The sequence below is a fragment of the Athene noctua genome, chromosome 1 (genome assembly GCF_965140245.1).
Source record: "Athene noctua chromosome 1, bAthNoc1.hap1.1, whole genome shotgun sequence".
Classification (NCBI taxonomy): domain Eukaryota; kingdom Metazoa; phylum Chordata; class Aves; order Strigiformes; family Strigidae; genus Athene; species Athene noctua.
This window is the reverse complement of record NC_134037.1, coordinates 162,633,230-162,649,435: the sequence shown is the minus strand read 5'-3', so window position 1 is coordinate 162,649,435 and position 16,206 is coordinate 162,633,230. Positions and strand designations below refer to the sequence as shown.

Sequence of the window (16,206 nt, the reverse complement as noted above, 5' to 3'; positions counted from 1 at the left end):
TTTACTGAAAGTTAATGTCTGTCAAGATAAAAGCCATGATTTGCAGAGAATCAGAGATGCCACCTCTAGTATCAATTTAAACAGTTACCAAGTGAAATCCTGGGACCAAGTCAAGAAATTTACATCATCTTCACTAAAATGAGAATTCCATACCTAATAATTTAATTTTGTAAAAAGAGGAAATAACACCACCAAAAAAAAAAAAAAGAGGAATCTATGGTGTTTATGTTACATCATTACAAAGGTTAAGAAGCTGTCTACCTTCTCTCCATTTTCAATCTTGTCATCAGTAGCAACATAAGAGAAATTACAGAATGTTTTTTCCCATGTTTTGCTAACAATTACAGCTCAAGCTTCTGAAAGGCTGGTTAAACTTGTGCATCTTCAGCATATTATTCTCTCACAGTTTCAAGACTGATCGGATGAAAAACACCAACAGTGACCAACATACCGATATGTCTCCCAAACAAGAAAGAAGTAAGTTTAGTCCTTAAGCTTAACTTCAAGACAGCTCCTTCTTTTCTATGCTGATTTCAAGTTCAGGGCAAAGCCTGTGCCAAAGCTCAGAAAGATTCTGAAATAAACAGCTCACATAAAATATATGTGTACACATATGTAGTAAGATTGAAAAAACATTTGACCACATATAACAGAAGGGATGTTATATGTATACCACCATAATAGTGATATTTTAGATTTCTTCTAAAAAACCCCCATATTAAGTAACATTAGTTTTTCAAGATTTTCCACTTCTTGGTCGTTCAAAAAGGCACATAGTATTAATATAGCAATAAAATAATATTGCTAGGTACTAAAAACTGCTTGGAGAAAGGGGAAGCTCTTTTTATCGGAAGAGCAGGAACACACCTGACTTCGCTAACAGGATCACATCTGTAGGTCATGAATCAGGTTCATATGTGTGTATATATATATTTATACAAGGGGGAAGATATAGCAGAGATCTGTAGTTTAAGATCACAAATGATATTTACTTTCCATTACAAGTACGCTAACATATCTCCATGCAAGAATGATAGATATGAAAAGTTCCTACAATTTACAGCACAGAAGAAATACAAGTTTGCACAATTTAGAGCTCACACTTGCAGTAGTGGATTAAAACCCAACAACTAAAGTGATTACAGTTCCCATTTACTGAACCTCTCCAGAAAGCTACTGTAACTTTTAAGGGGCTTTCACTCTGGAATCAGGATTACTTTATTTCTCAGTCTGTCTTCATAAAAAATCAGGGCAAGTTTACCTTGAAAATTGAGTCTTATGACTTGAACAGAAGATAGCTTGAGGGCCATTTTCTGCAGCAGAGACATTATCAGAAGAGGCCTGGGGACAGCTGTGAAGGAAGCTTGAAAGAGCAGAGGCTAGCATAATTGGCAGTACATTCAGCAGTAATTTTTCAATTCACACTGGCTGGCTTTAGCATGGCACAGCACACTCTAAGAGTTGGCAACTGACAAGATTTTAAAAATAAACTTTGGATTCTAAAAATACCTTTCTGACTATTTACCTTCTGAGTAAAGACCTGAAAATGAAAACAGGCATTATAATGAAGCATCAACTCCTTCACCAGTTATTACAGCTAATAAGTTACCTTCAAAACGGCAAGGAAGATTTTCTTATAGTCACTTGTCTATAGGAAAAGTATAGGCTAAAGATATTTTTACATTAAACATCAGGATGTCAGTATTCCAGCTATTCAAAAACTCTATACACTGAAGCACTTAGTCTTTTTTTTTTTTTCCTGATTTGACTTTCTCAAAAACAGAATCACAGAATCATCTAGGTGGTAAAAGACCTTGAAGATCACCCAGTCCAACCATTCACCTACACTGACAGCATAACTACACCACATCCCTCAGTGCTATGTCAATCCAACTCTTAAACCCCTCCAGGGATGGGGACTCCACCACCTCCCTGGGCAGCCCATTCCAACACCTAACAACCCCTTCTGGAAAGAAATGCTTCCTAATATCTAGTCTAAACCTTCCCTGGCACAACTTGAGGCCATTCCCTCTTGTCCTATCGCTTATTTCTTGGTTAAAGAGACTCATCCCCAGCTCTCTGCAACCTCCCTTCAGGTAGCTGTAGACGGCAATGAGGTCTCCCCTCAGCCTCCTCTTCTCCAGACTAAACACCCCCAGTTCCCTCAGCCGCTCCCCGTACGACCTGTGCTCCAGACCCTGCACCAGCTCCGTTGCCCTTCTCTGGACACGCTCGAGTCATTCAATGTCCTTTTTGTAGTGAGGGGCCCAAAACTGAACACAGGAATCGAGGGGCGGCCTCACCAGTGCCGAGTCCAGGGGTCAGATCCCTTCCCTGTCCCTGCTGGCCACGCTATTGCTGACACAAGCCAGGATGCCATTGGCCTTCTTGGCCCCCTGGGCACACTGCTGGCTCCTGTTCAGCCGGCTGTCAATCAACACCCCCAGGTCCCTCTCTGACTGGCAGCTCTCCAGCCACTCCTCCCCAAGCCTGTAGCGCTGCTGGGGGTTGTTGTGGCCCAAGGGCAGCCCCCAGCATTTGGCCTTATGGAAACTCCTCCAGGTGGCCTCAGCCCATGGCTCCAGCCTGTCCAGGTCTCTCTGCAGAACCTCCCTACCCTCGAGCAGATCAACACTCCCACCCAGCTTGGGGTCATCTGCAAACTGACTGAGGGTGCACTCGATTCCCTCGTCTAGATCATCAATAAAGATGTTAAACAGGAGTGGCCCCAAAACCAAGCCCTGGGGGACACCACTCGTGACCAGCCACCAACTGGATTTAACTCCGTTCACCACCACTCTTTGGGCCCGGCCATCCAGACAGTTTTTTACCCAGCAAACCGTGTGCCCATCCAAGCCACGAGCAGTCAGTTTCACCAGGAGAATGCTGTGGGAAACTGTGTCAAAGGCCTTGCTAAAGTCAAGGTAAACAACATGCACAGCCTTTCCCTCATCTAAGAAGCAGGTCACCCTGTCGTAGAAAACTCAACAGCCTAGCTTTCAACTCTCCTGAAAAATATACATGGCATTTACCAGCGCTTGAAATGAAAGGTAAAAGACAAAATGAACTTATTGGAAAGAAGAGCTGGCTACTTGCAGAGGAATGAATCTGAACTTTTGCCTCAAAATTAACTCATCTCCCTTTGGGGAAAGAAAAAGGTAGTAACACTCAACAACCATTTGACATCAAAATAATGAATACACATCTAATGAAAAATCAATGGAGGCACTAAATATGCCAAGTACGATATACAACATTTTCTATTAAATATGTTCAGTTCCAAAGCTGTGAACAGTCGTAACAGGTCCTATGAAGCAGTAAAATTATAGTAAGTGTGGGACATAGCAAGAGTAAGATTGTTAAATCAATTTCCTCTGAAAACCTAGTGACAGTTCCTAATTTTCCAAAAGCTACAGTACTATTTTCTATCACTTTTAAAGCTTCCAGAGCAGCACTAGCATAAATCTCATACATAAGTCAAATCAACTTTACTTTCTCACATAAATGAGCAATAAAGTACCCACAGAGATAAAATTACATGAACGTGCCTCAGTTCTCATCTGCTTAAATACTGCTGCTGATGGTTTCAGAACCCAAGTACTCCTTGAAATGTACAGATGTTTTAGTGCAACTTTTAAGCAGGAAACCCCAAATTATGCAAGAAAAAATTCCAGTAAAAAAATGCCAGTTCATATGCTTAACGGAGAAAAAAGCAGCAGCAAGTAATCCTCAATAAAGCCTACCAGCAAGCATTGCCAAGAGATGCACTGATATTCTAGCCCGAATAGGCCATTTACTCACACATTTCTTTTCTTTTTCCTTTTTATTTTTAATTCTCCAATGAACAATGTCCATGACAGCTGTTTCAAGCTACAGGAGTTCTATTATATGGCAACAGTTCATGTTCTTACTTTAAGACCTGCTGCAAAATCTCACTATTTTGATTATCAGATTACCATGCTAAATACATGACCACACTTGAGAGAATAACACAAGTATCTGGGGTATACATTTGTCTAATGGCTCATTTAATCACTGCTTGTACAGCTGAGAACTGAAATGCTTGAGGAGTAGGGAGAAAGAAGAAAACCCAGCATCTCCACTTCCTTCAAGATACTAACAGAAAGAGAAGGAATTTTGAATTAGGCCCAGCAGAAAAATCAGCATCTTTCAATCCTGCAATCTTTACTTTAGCCTTTCCTGTTGGTTTAACAGCCCAAAGATGAAGTCTTAATGGAGGCCTCAAGAAATCTGGCTGCCAGCAGCAAGTATAATGTCAAAGCATGCAGTGTTAAAATCCTCAGAGAACTGAAGGTATCATACCAAGTGAAAGAATCCAGCTGAAATAGAGGCAAAGAAACAGAATAACAGTGCAAACATTGAAGGCTAGCAAGAAAATGTAATACCTCAGGACACTGTGTACTATTTACTTGTCAAGAAACACTAGGAAGAAACCTACTGTCTAACAACAACAATGAAAGAGGGAGGCAAACTTTCTTGAAACACAGATTAGTATGTCAGAGCTAAAGCTAGAATGACAGCTGGCAGCCAACATCAGGCTACACAAACAGTATAGTTAAGTTTTCTGGTTTTCTCACCTGTTCCATTACATTAAACTACTACAGAATCTGGGTATTCTTCCATGGGTCTTTCTGGGAAATTAATTTCGTTGCTGACAATTAAAGCTATCGGACTGCTTCTAAACTAAAACCTTTAGAATAAAGACAGAAGTAAACATACCTGCCTGAACACGCAAACAAATATACAGGCATTAGAACAATACACACAGCTTATGACAAACCCTTGAGAGAAGGCCATTCTTAAAAAATTCTGAAGGAATATGAGATGAAGTGCATGAACCATCCCAACCAGGCTGATTTATTTCTGAATAATAAAAAAGATTTTATTACATAGATAAATCCTTAATATTTGATCTAGAGGACTGTGTATGACAATTCAATTGAACTCTGGAAAAAGTTCTCTATGTGACAGAAGAATTGATCTGCTTTAGAAAACAGCAATTCTAGAGTATCAAGCCCCAACATCATATCTAAATCATTTGTGAATTAAGCACTATGAAGAAAAAAAAATAAACAGAACCCAAAAAGCTGGAAGGGGGGGTAATCATAGCTGGCTTAGTGCAAAGTTATGTGCTGCAGACCTGTAACAGAAACACAGTCAAACCTCATTTTTAAAACACTTATTTCTAGATTGGCATACCAACTGAACTGATACACAAAGATGCAAGGAAAAAAAATGAGCCATAGCATTAAAATGTTACAGCCTGGCCAAAAATATGAGTAACCAGATACACAGTGCCAGAGGTCACAGCATCCACCAACAGCACTGCTCATGCAAAACATTGTAAAAGGGTAATAAAGAAGTCCTACAAAGAGGCACCAAGCCAGCACCATCACAAGAGAGAAAGAACTTAACACATTTTTTCAGTTACCTTGCCAATAACCTCCCCACTGTATCCAACCCACTAAACATTAAAATCTGGAAAAGATATAATGATTCTATAGCAACCAGCTGCTAAGATTTTTTCAAACAGAATGAACTGAATACAACTGCCAAATACTTTCCCAACAAATTTAGCCTTTTTCTAGTGGGAGGAGAAAAGTATGTTCATTGCTGTGATTCAAGATGCAGTGCAAATCTGAGGTCATTACAGAACTAGGGCAATTTAAGACAAATGAGATAACCAGGAACAGGTAAATAGACATACAGATTGTAGGTAAGCAAGTTGCTATCCCTCTGCAAGGACAGAAGCATCCCTCCAGAAGCCTCTCCTCTAGAGAAGCACTTCTGTGAGACTTTCTTCCACACTGGTTACTTCCATCACCAACAGGCCAACTTTACTAATACTTCCATGTCCCCTGTAAGAGTCTGCTGGGGAATCCTCTATAGATTTAAAATGAACAGTCACAGGAACATGTCAGCTCCGCAGTGGTAGCTGCACACGTATGTAATTTGGGTTCTGTAAGCTCTCAAAACAAAGCAGTAATTTGGTTGTCTCTGTGTTTAGATACAGCCACCCCTGCGATAAGTCTCCTGATGTGCATATCCATAAAGGTTCAGCCTCCCTACTGTATGCCTAGAAGCACATCAGCTAAAGCATTTTTCTTAGCAAAACAAGAATAAGAGACCATGAGAATGCAAGAGCATGGTTTCCCTTAGCCCGTGTACAGGACAGAGGAAACCTCTAGGTAACTTGCAAAAACAACTAAGAAAAATCAAGCCTAATATTAGGTTTATATACATTGTCCCAAGTGCATATCCTCAGAAGACATATTTTAGAAGTCTACATATCAAAAGAAGGGTGTAAGCCACCTAACTAGGTAATCTCTGTCTGTTTCCTTTTATCACAATAAGACTTTGTTTCTATTTAAATCTTCACAGAATAAAGTCATTAATCTTTAATCAGAGACAAAGCCAAGCTGATACAAGATGGAATTACTGGTAGACTGTATTCATAATAGTAAAGTGATAACAACTGAATTCAACAGGTAGATGTTTAAAATACCTTAGTTGAGACAGGCTCCCATTTTTCCTCTTTGGCATAGTTTTTTAACCTAGTGTTTTTCCATCTCTCTCCCCCAGCTGTAGAGCATGGCTCAGCATAAGGATCTAAGCTACTTCAGAAAAAGGTACTACCTGAGGACTGCCAAGGGCTTCCTCTTGTACATGGCCTGGTACAGAACTAGAAATTGCTGCTGCTGCTACCTTAAAAATGATAATCAGAGCAAACTAAGTTTAGAAACCTGCATACTGGTGTCTCTGCACTATTTGTAGTCTTCTGCCCTTTTCTTGCCCTTTATATTTACTATCTTTTTAAACCTCTCTAACTACAAAGTATCTCAGGTGGGGAGTAATTGCATGCATTGTTCTCTCTGGAGGTTTCCATTAACTTTATCTATTTATTTATTCATCCCCTTCCCCCTTTTTTCCTTTTTGAAGCTGGGAAAGGATAATAAAGCACAATAAACCTCCACACAAAAGGAAATTAAATTTCACAAGAATTTCAATATGCAGGCTTCCTAGGTTTCATTTCAGTGCACAAAGTTTAGCTGAGTCAGCATTCTTGATTCACAATGCTTGCAGGTCTTTGAGGGTTTATTTCTGTTAAGTAAGAGGACTAAATTTCTGTCACTGTTTTGAACTTCTCAAGCAGAATACTTAATTTTGATTTTGAGAACAACCACTTAAGAGATTCAGCCTAATTACATTCCCTACATACACTCAGGAAAGTTATTTTAATGTAGTTGCTGCCTTGCCCCAACCAGCCTGTACTTTGCTTTTCCTAACAAACTCCAGGTGGCTTAATTCAGGATTGCATCAAGGTAATCCAGGAAAAGCAGGAACTTGGCATTGCCATAAGAAATTCCAGAAACTCTAGGAATTAAGCAACTGCAGCAGGGAATCCCATTTTCCTTGGAGCTACAGTGCAACATTTTCCTGCTTGAAGCACGTAGAGCAGGAAAAAATGGCAAAATCATGTCTGAAGTTTCATGAAACTGCTGCTTACAGAACTTTTATCATCTATCAAAACCACCAAAGGAAGAATTGTCTCTTATACAAAAGTCCTTAAAACTCCACAAAACAAACCCTACAACACACAATAGGCAGAAGGTTTATTATTCAGCTATCAATGGAGCCTACCAAGTATCCAGAAACAACTACCAGCTGAAAAGACTACAGTCTTTCAGTCTGCTGAAATTTCAGCTAACATCTCATCCCTGGAATACATTCAATTCCTCAGGCCAACAACTAATAAGAGCCAAGACGCCGAAAGGTCAGTGCTCCATTTCTCTTATCCCTTCCTCCGAGCAAGTGGTGAGACCAGGGAGAAAGAAAAAAAACCAACAAAACACTTCCACATATTCCTACCCTTTTTAGTCCTACAGTTCTCCTTTCTCAGTAAGGACCGAAGCCTGTTATCAAGGCACAAGCAGGAGCAGAGTGAAACTAGCTCAGATCCTATCAGTTTGTCAACTGTCCATGAAATTCTGAATTCTAATATTGAAACCTAAAGTTTTCTCTTGTAGTTTGACAAAGAAGCAAGCAACAACATAAACAAACGGTGGTGCCTGAATACTCAGAGATACTATCACATCAAATGTAGTCTTTGCTGTACAAAGACTGTATTCAAATTAATAGTTAGACTCTATAGGATCAGATGATGTTCACAATGAAAAGGCTTGCCTTCAGCTTTTTTTGTTTGTTTTAGTTTTGTTTCTTTCAAAGGCTTTATCAAATATTTTCAAAAACTTTTCTGTTTTTCTCGCACAACACCAGCAGTTCTAAGCTGGGGGTATTAAGATGATCTGACACTAAAATCGCTAGTCACACACACACACATACACAATATTATGCTGCTTTTGTTCATCTAATATTCCTTTATTTCCTTCTTGCGCAGCATGCCAAACACTACCACTGGTTCTGAACAACAGGCTTCCAATGCAAATTTAGCTTTTAAATTCCATTTAACTGCCTGTACAAACACTATCACTAACTAGTCCACAATATTCACCAGGATCTTCCCCATCACATAACCTGAAAAGTCTTAGGCAACACAAAGAGATTAAAACTTTGCCAGATTTCCTAAGATAGAGGAAGAATAGGAATGGGCACCAATATATCAAGGTCTTATGTAAGAAGTTTGTAGAACGTGTCAGGCAAGTTCATGCAGGGTTCGGTTGTGGGGCTTTTTTTCTTTAGAAGACAGCTTTACTTAGGGACCCTTTTGTGTTATTACTTAAGTACTCATGGCTTTGTAAATTCTAAAATAAAAGCAGGTTAATCTCTTTGGGTTAAATTCACTTACTAATAAGCTAATTTTTAAAAAGTCATACAGTAGCATTTGTCATTAAGTACTCCACTCAAAAGGACGCATCTTTTTCCCTCGTCCCAAAAAAAAGCTCAAAGCAAAATTGTTTTGCTTGCATCATCTACAAATGATGCACTAGTTCTAAGCAATCCTCTCACATGTTGATTTTAAATAGTAGCACCAAATGCACGTTTGTGACACATTTAAGAAATCAATCCACTCCTCCTTATGACATGTTAAAGTCAGCACTGCATCTGGAGTATTTTATACTTCTGTTTCACAAGAGTGGATTCCAGTTATTGTGCACAGCTATGGGACTCACAGTTCATCCATAACTTCTGATTGAACAGAAAGGATGACTAATTTAACAGTTTCATGCTTTTTTGGTTAAGTGAAAACCCTACAAGCCTCGACTCCATTCAAATTATTCTGATAAGAACAGTGGTAATGAAGCATGTTCTGAGCATGGGTAACCCCGTTAGCAGCTTCCTATCAGCAAGCCTGGTTCAGGGACCATAAAAGCGTAACAGTAGGAGGAACCCACAACAGGAGTGGGACGATCCAAATATTTTAGTTCCACTTAACTAAAAATCTCTTCTTCAGAAATCCAGTATCACACTTTTTGTACCACTAATGCCATCTCAAGGGCTCTTGGCAAACAGGAATTTTCAACACTAAGACAGACTCATTGATACCAACTAAGCCACTGACACTTGACCACAGTCAGTCAGAGCTTATCAGTAATGTCAACTTACATCAAGTGCTACACCATACAAAAAATGAAATGCATCTGCCTTCTTCCTCTGCCCATGTCATCAAAGAGTTTGGCAACATTTCCCTGAAGCAATACCATTTTTCAGCAAACATTATCTACAAGACAAACTTAATTTCTATCATATTTCTTAAAATTAGCACATTATGTTCGCTAGAAGGTAGGTATTTGTTCTTTTACGAGAATATTATATTGCTTACTATGGTTTTAAGTAGAATAAGTACATAACAGCAGAACATGCAAAAACTTCTAAACTGGATAATGGATGTGTTCAAACTTTGTCATTAAACACCTCCAAAGTCCAGGATATCCTGCCATGAATTTAAGTATAAATGACCTTGGCCTGTGAAACCATATTTTAACACTTATATGTTTTGAACTTTTTCTCTGAATTTCAGTTTTACAAAACAGAATTTTAAAAAGAAACAACTATAAGGAATAGTTGGAAAGGAATAGGGGAAAACCTTGTTACACATCTGGGTATCAAATACAGTACTTGCCCAAATAACTACAGCAACTTAATTCCACACTATTCTAACAAAATTTCTTCCTTCTTCTCTTTGTTGTTTATCATCCTCCTTTGCAATTTGAGCACACACTGAAGAACAGAGTTATTAAAATGGAATGCTTCTTTGTGAGAAAATTTTAAAAGTATTTTAGGTAGCCTACAATTTCCAGTAGTCTACTTCACACAGTCTTTCCTTGTTGGGGTTGGGTCTTAGAAATATCAACAGAACAAAATCAACAAACATCAAAACACAAAATTTGGTGGGAAAAAACACCTGATAGCCTTCAGATAATACTGAAATATGTAGGACCATTAAAGTGAAGAAACACAGAATCAAGGAGAAAAAAAAGAACAGATGACAAGAGTGTTGACTGGTGAAGGCAAAGGGCTAGGAAAGCAAACACTGCCGTAGCACAGCCAGCAGATGCACCAAAGGACTAGGTCAGAGAATTGCTATCTTAAAAAAGCCAATTACACTGGATGCCCATGCAAAAACAAACAAACAAACAAACAACTCAAACCTGAATATCACAGGAGTCTGTCTGAGAAAACAGAGAACTAAGTTCATGCAACTGGGACTCACACATGATTCAAAGAAAAAAATGTCGGTGTTTTTGTTCAAGAAATTAAACTATTACACCATCCCCTTTGGTACATGATGCTGACATTTTATTACAAAACAGAACTCTGAATTTGTCAGCTTTTGTTTATGATTCTCTGTAAGAAAGAAAGAATCTTACTTCCCCAAAATACCCTGAAGATTTATGGAAGCTATTAGAACCTTACATTGGGTAAACTGAGCTCTGTCTAAACCTCCTCACCACAGACACAGGAATCCATACAGAATCTGTACACAGCTGAAGGCCACGTACCTGCAGGCAACTCTTCACAGTGCATCTATATATTGCAACAGATTCTCTTCAACTGCCAGCTTTTTATGAGTATAAGCACATGTTCAAACAGAAGAGCTTGAAGGATGAGGGCTTAACAATGCGAAGCTAATGTCTAAACATAGCGTAATATAACTGGAACTAGGATCTGTTCAGCCTTTATCTTCTTTGGTTGCAAGGCTGGCAGAAAAAATAACACTAAAGTTTTGACCAATCCTGCCATGACCTATTAAAAAAAACCCTTACTTTAAAAAACATTAAATATTGTACCTCACAGTTTAGAGGGCAGTCCATGTTCTTGCGGTTGTGAATTTGAAATTGTAATATAAAGCTAGAATACATGACAACTGTATTTTTACAGTTACTAATAAGAGGCTTTTTTAAATAAAGAGGTGGTGACCTCAAAACACAAAATTAGCTTTACCATATCTTCAGCTTTCAGATCAGTCATATGAACACCTAATATACAAGCACTAAGTTTCCAAAACACAATTATAGGTGTTAAATTGTAACGTAATATGAAGATAGCCATCACCAATAAGCATCCGAGCGTCCCTGCATAAACTCACCCTGACCTCCGAGAGATATGCAGCTGACCTCACACAGCTTCTTCAGCTAAATGGGCACCCAAGACTGTTTTATTCTGTACAGACACACAGTTGAATTCCTAGTCATCAGTGCTAGAGTTCTCCTTTACAGTTCAACTGGCTGGGCAACTAACAAAAAGTTAATGTATACTTTGCAGGACAAGCATTATTTAGAAAACAAATAAATACCTTTTTTCTTTTTCTCCCAAGATGGGTGGCTGCTCTTTCTTAAACAACTAGATATCATTTTAATATTGTTCTCATATACTGTTTCTAGGTACTCGCACTGAGAAACTTAAAAGTACTATCAGAAATGTATGCAAGTTCTTGTTTCTCCAGGGCAACTCTGATATGGGCACCTTTAGATCTTAGCAGGCCTGCAGAATCACACACGGAATGCAACAATTTTATTTGCGTATGTTATTATTTATTGACAAACCAATTACTTTGTAACATATTGCAAAATTGTGATTGTTTAAAACAATTACTGTCTCATTTAAGAGTGAGCATACAGTCTTACCTCAAAATCTCATTAAGGTTCTACAGCTATCTCCAATGACAAGGCAAGGACAAAGCCGAGGAAAGCTGCCTGCTGGTAAGCTATTATAGTGGTGGTCTTCAAACCCTAATAAAGTTATCAGTACAGAAACTCTGGCTGTCAGATTTGAGAAACTAGAAATCTGTGTTCTACATTACTTGCCACTCAGGATCTTCTGTAAGCCTTCAAAAATAAAGCTTTAATTTTAATGCAGAATTCTTTATTTTAGTCCTTTAAATCTTAAAAAAATTCTGTTGAAGATATTTGTGGGCAGCTAATACAATGAAGGTGATTTAGTTATCCCTAACACACTGTTCAGTAAAAACACAAAACAGTCACAGAAACTGACTGCTGCTTTCTTTAAAAAGTGGAGGACCAAAAGAAGAAGATAATAAATGCAGTTAAGTGTCAAGGATGTTGGGAAACCCACACTACCTGCTCAAGGCCATGTGATTCTAGCTGGAAACTTCTACTATGGAGTACATAAACTACTAAAAACTTCGCTTTCCATTGTTGTATTCTCAGTTGTAAAGTCTGGAATTAGTTTTGGAAAACATCTTTAGAAAGCATGGTAAAAGATAAGTAGAGCAGCTAACTGGTAAACTGGTCCAAAGATACTACTTCAGGTTTTCTATGTGTGGCTTGAGTTAGAAATTTTCTAAATGCTGTAAATAAGTCCTCATATATAGCTCATTAATTATTTCACAGGTGTACTTAACTGCTGGAAATATTATTTACAATTATGTATAGAAAGCAATGTGCTACAAAGGAGTTGCATTATGAGGCCTCCCAAGAAGTCCCAGCCATTTCAGGCGGCTCTCCATGAACCCTCTTTCAAAAGCCACAGATTTAAACCCAGGTGTTCTGTGTATTTCAGAAGTATAACTATTATCTACAAATTGTATGCTCACATGGAACAAGTAAAACTCTATCGCGAAATGATGCAAAGATAAACCACTGTCCAGTCATTTACATAGATTAGTCATTCTCAGGTCTAGATCCTTAAAAGATCTTTAGATAGAAAATCCCCATGGAAATTAGAAGAGGTTACCCATCGAAATAAAAAGAAAAACCTGACCTGTGAAGACAACAGGTCTTCAGTGAAATTATTTTAATACTATTACTATGGCTTGCTATATATAATCTATAATATTAGTACTAGTGTATTTATCTCTAATACTAGAGCATACCATCAAGCCCATGATTTTGAAGGATTGCCATCACACAAAAACTTACTCTTATAAATCCACAGTATTTAGACTTCAGCTGTCAAAACTGTGGTCACCACAATATCCTGTGGGCACACACAACCACAAGAGACAGAGCAGGGGAAGGGAAATTGAGTACTACTGTGAAAAAGAAACATACAGCAGAGATATAGGTTTCAGGCAATTAACAATGATTATTTCAAAATTCCAGGCACGCATTTTACACAACGCTTGTGAAAAATTGACTTTACAGAGAAAAAGAAAGATTACCACTAAAATGATATTAGCATTAATTCAATTACCTTAGAAATAACGTATGAAAAAGGAAAATATCCAACATATATGTTTAATTCATTTAATAATAGAAAACCAAACCAAGTAAGGTTTCGTACTATATCATTTAATTTTTCTGCATTTTGACTGATTGCAATAAAGAGAGTGTTGTAAAAATGCACATTTTGCATCAGAAATAAAAGGAAAGAAACCCCTTTCTTCCTGGAGTAGACAGAGGATACCTCTCTTCACTCCTCCCCACACAAAATTATTTAAAGTCCATTCATTTTCTATTCTGGTCAAGAAGTTAATCCTTCGACACTCTGGAGCAGACAGATAAATTCCAGTTTCAGCTGTAGAAAAGCACTGAAGATCAGTAATTAGAAACTAATCTCTCCTATATGAATGGTGCATGGTCTATCAAGAACTTGACCACTTCTACCCATTCCACACACACAGAGCTATCTAGAGAGATTCATTCTAGACAGGTGGATTAAGTAGACATCTACATACACACTCCAAGACTATACAATTTTTGGTTTGTTGTATGAAGGATTGTCAAGTACAGTTACAAATACTGCAATCTGCAACTAAAATATCAAGACATACCTACAATAACAGTGCCACCCAAAAATAATCAGTGGAATCTCTTATATTCTTTTTTAATTTTAGAAAGCGTACTCTTAAAAAGAGGGTAATTACTTCTGCCACGTATCATACAGAAATTTTAGCACCTCGCAGTAAGTTTTTATGTGCACAAGTAATTTATCATTAGATCTCAGACTGGACCAAATTTCTAATTGTCTACCACACCACCCAATTTCATGCTATGCAAGTAAAAACAAAACCAACTTACTGTGTAGGGGCCATTTCAAATTCAGCAGCTGTATGAAATACAATAGCAACGAGCATTCAAAGTTTCTAGCAGACAACAGGAGCAGTAGCAATCTTTGGTTTATTTTTACAGTAAAAAAAAAAAAAAAATTTAAATCTGATCTCCTTGGTTCCATGCGGGTTAACTACTGAGCCACTCCTACCTGAAATGTGTACTACAAACAAATCTGTCTGCTTATGATTTATTCTGCCCTATTACTAAAGACAGCATAAACATAGTTCATAGTCGATAACTCTCCACAATGATTTTCTCCCCATTCCTCAAGCCATTGCTTACATTTTCCTTAACTTTTTATTCTATAAAGAGAACTCTTTTTTTTTTTTCCCCTGGTGTTATCCTACTAAAAACTAAAATTACAATCCATGATTACAGTAAAAAGACAGACCAGAAAAGGCTATTCAACATCATCATTTAGAAGTATTTAATTGCTAGATTCACATTCTTTTCCAAATCCAAATCTATCGCAATTGCATGATTAGAGGTATTAAGGAACGGGCATGCAGACTTTCCACCAAACAGCTACCAGCAGCAAGAGACAGAACAGGCACTGGCAGCTCATTGGTGTATTCTGAGATACCAATTCTTATTTTACTGTATCCAAGTAGTTATTTCGCTGAACCAGGATATAAAGGAAAATTATCAAGAAAACAGAGCTACTCTGAAAAGGATCTTATCTGAAACAAAAGACAGTGGGATATTATAGAGGGAACACTAGAACTGAAAGAATTAAGTGTGGTTTGTGAAGCAGCAAGTGCAAAGAGCAGCCTGCTCAGATCAAATTAAGTTTGAGCCCAATACACTGGAGAAACTGTTCAGAAACAGTTCATCTGTACGAAACATGACCCCTGTAAAGCTGCCAAAATCAGTGAGAGCATACAAGTGCTAATCACGCAAGCTAAAATGGCTCAAACTGCTTTGACTTGCATGCCTTAACATAGATGACCGCATATCCTAAATTATAAGTTAACATAAAGAATTGAACTGTTTCCTTTACCTGTATTTCTGTATGCAATCCGTACACCTCCTCGTCAGACACAAGCAAGTACACCCCCCACTCCTGTACTTGGAAATCTGAATACAGCTGACATGCAGGACTCCTCCTTCCATACCTCACCCCCTCAAGCAGGGCTTTTGGAGAGGCAGGGTGAGCATTTTAAAACAGAAAGAATTCAGTAATCACTTCACTGGTATGTTAGGAAGTATACTGTATAAAAACCATCACCAGGGCATACTCATCGAGGGAAGTTACTAGTGACTAGAACGAAAAGGCAGAAGAAAGAAAGGTTGTCTAAGACGGTGTGGAATAACACTGCACAGTCTAACGCTCTCCAGAGTCATCAGTACCTAAAATACAGAGTTTGGCTTCTTAATTTAGGAAAAATGCATGCATTTGGAGGTCGACTACAAATATTTTGTTAAAATATATAGCTGTTACCTTAAATATACTGCCATACAAGCTCTAAACATAAAGCATACTTTAGAACTGGGGGGTGGGAAGAGGTAGAGGAAAAGCAAGTGTTTCTTGCTTCAGTGAGTACCACACTAACACATTTGGAATGCTAGTTATTTTACTAACAAGCATTCTTTATTAAACAATACTCTCTAATGATCTATGGAAGTGTTTTCCATATCATGACATCCACAACCCACAGAAAGGTAGAGTTCACAGAAAATACTGTTTTCTAAAAGCAAACCCCATGTCTTT

General features: G+C 38.0%; 1 protein-coding gene across 4 annotated transcripts in view; it reads right to left on the bottom strand.

Moving 5' to 3' along the window:
• Nucleotides 1-16,206, bottom strand: part of ITSN1 (intersectin 1) — a 146,376-nt gene that overhangs the window by 129,024 nt on the left and 1,146 nt on the right. The gene's annotated exons all lie outside the window — the stretch shown is intronic.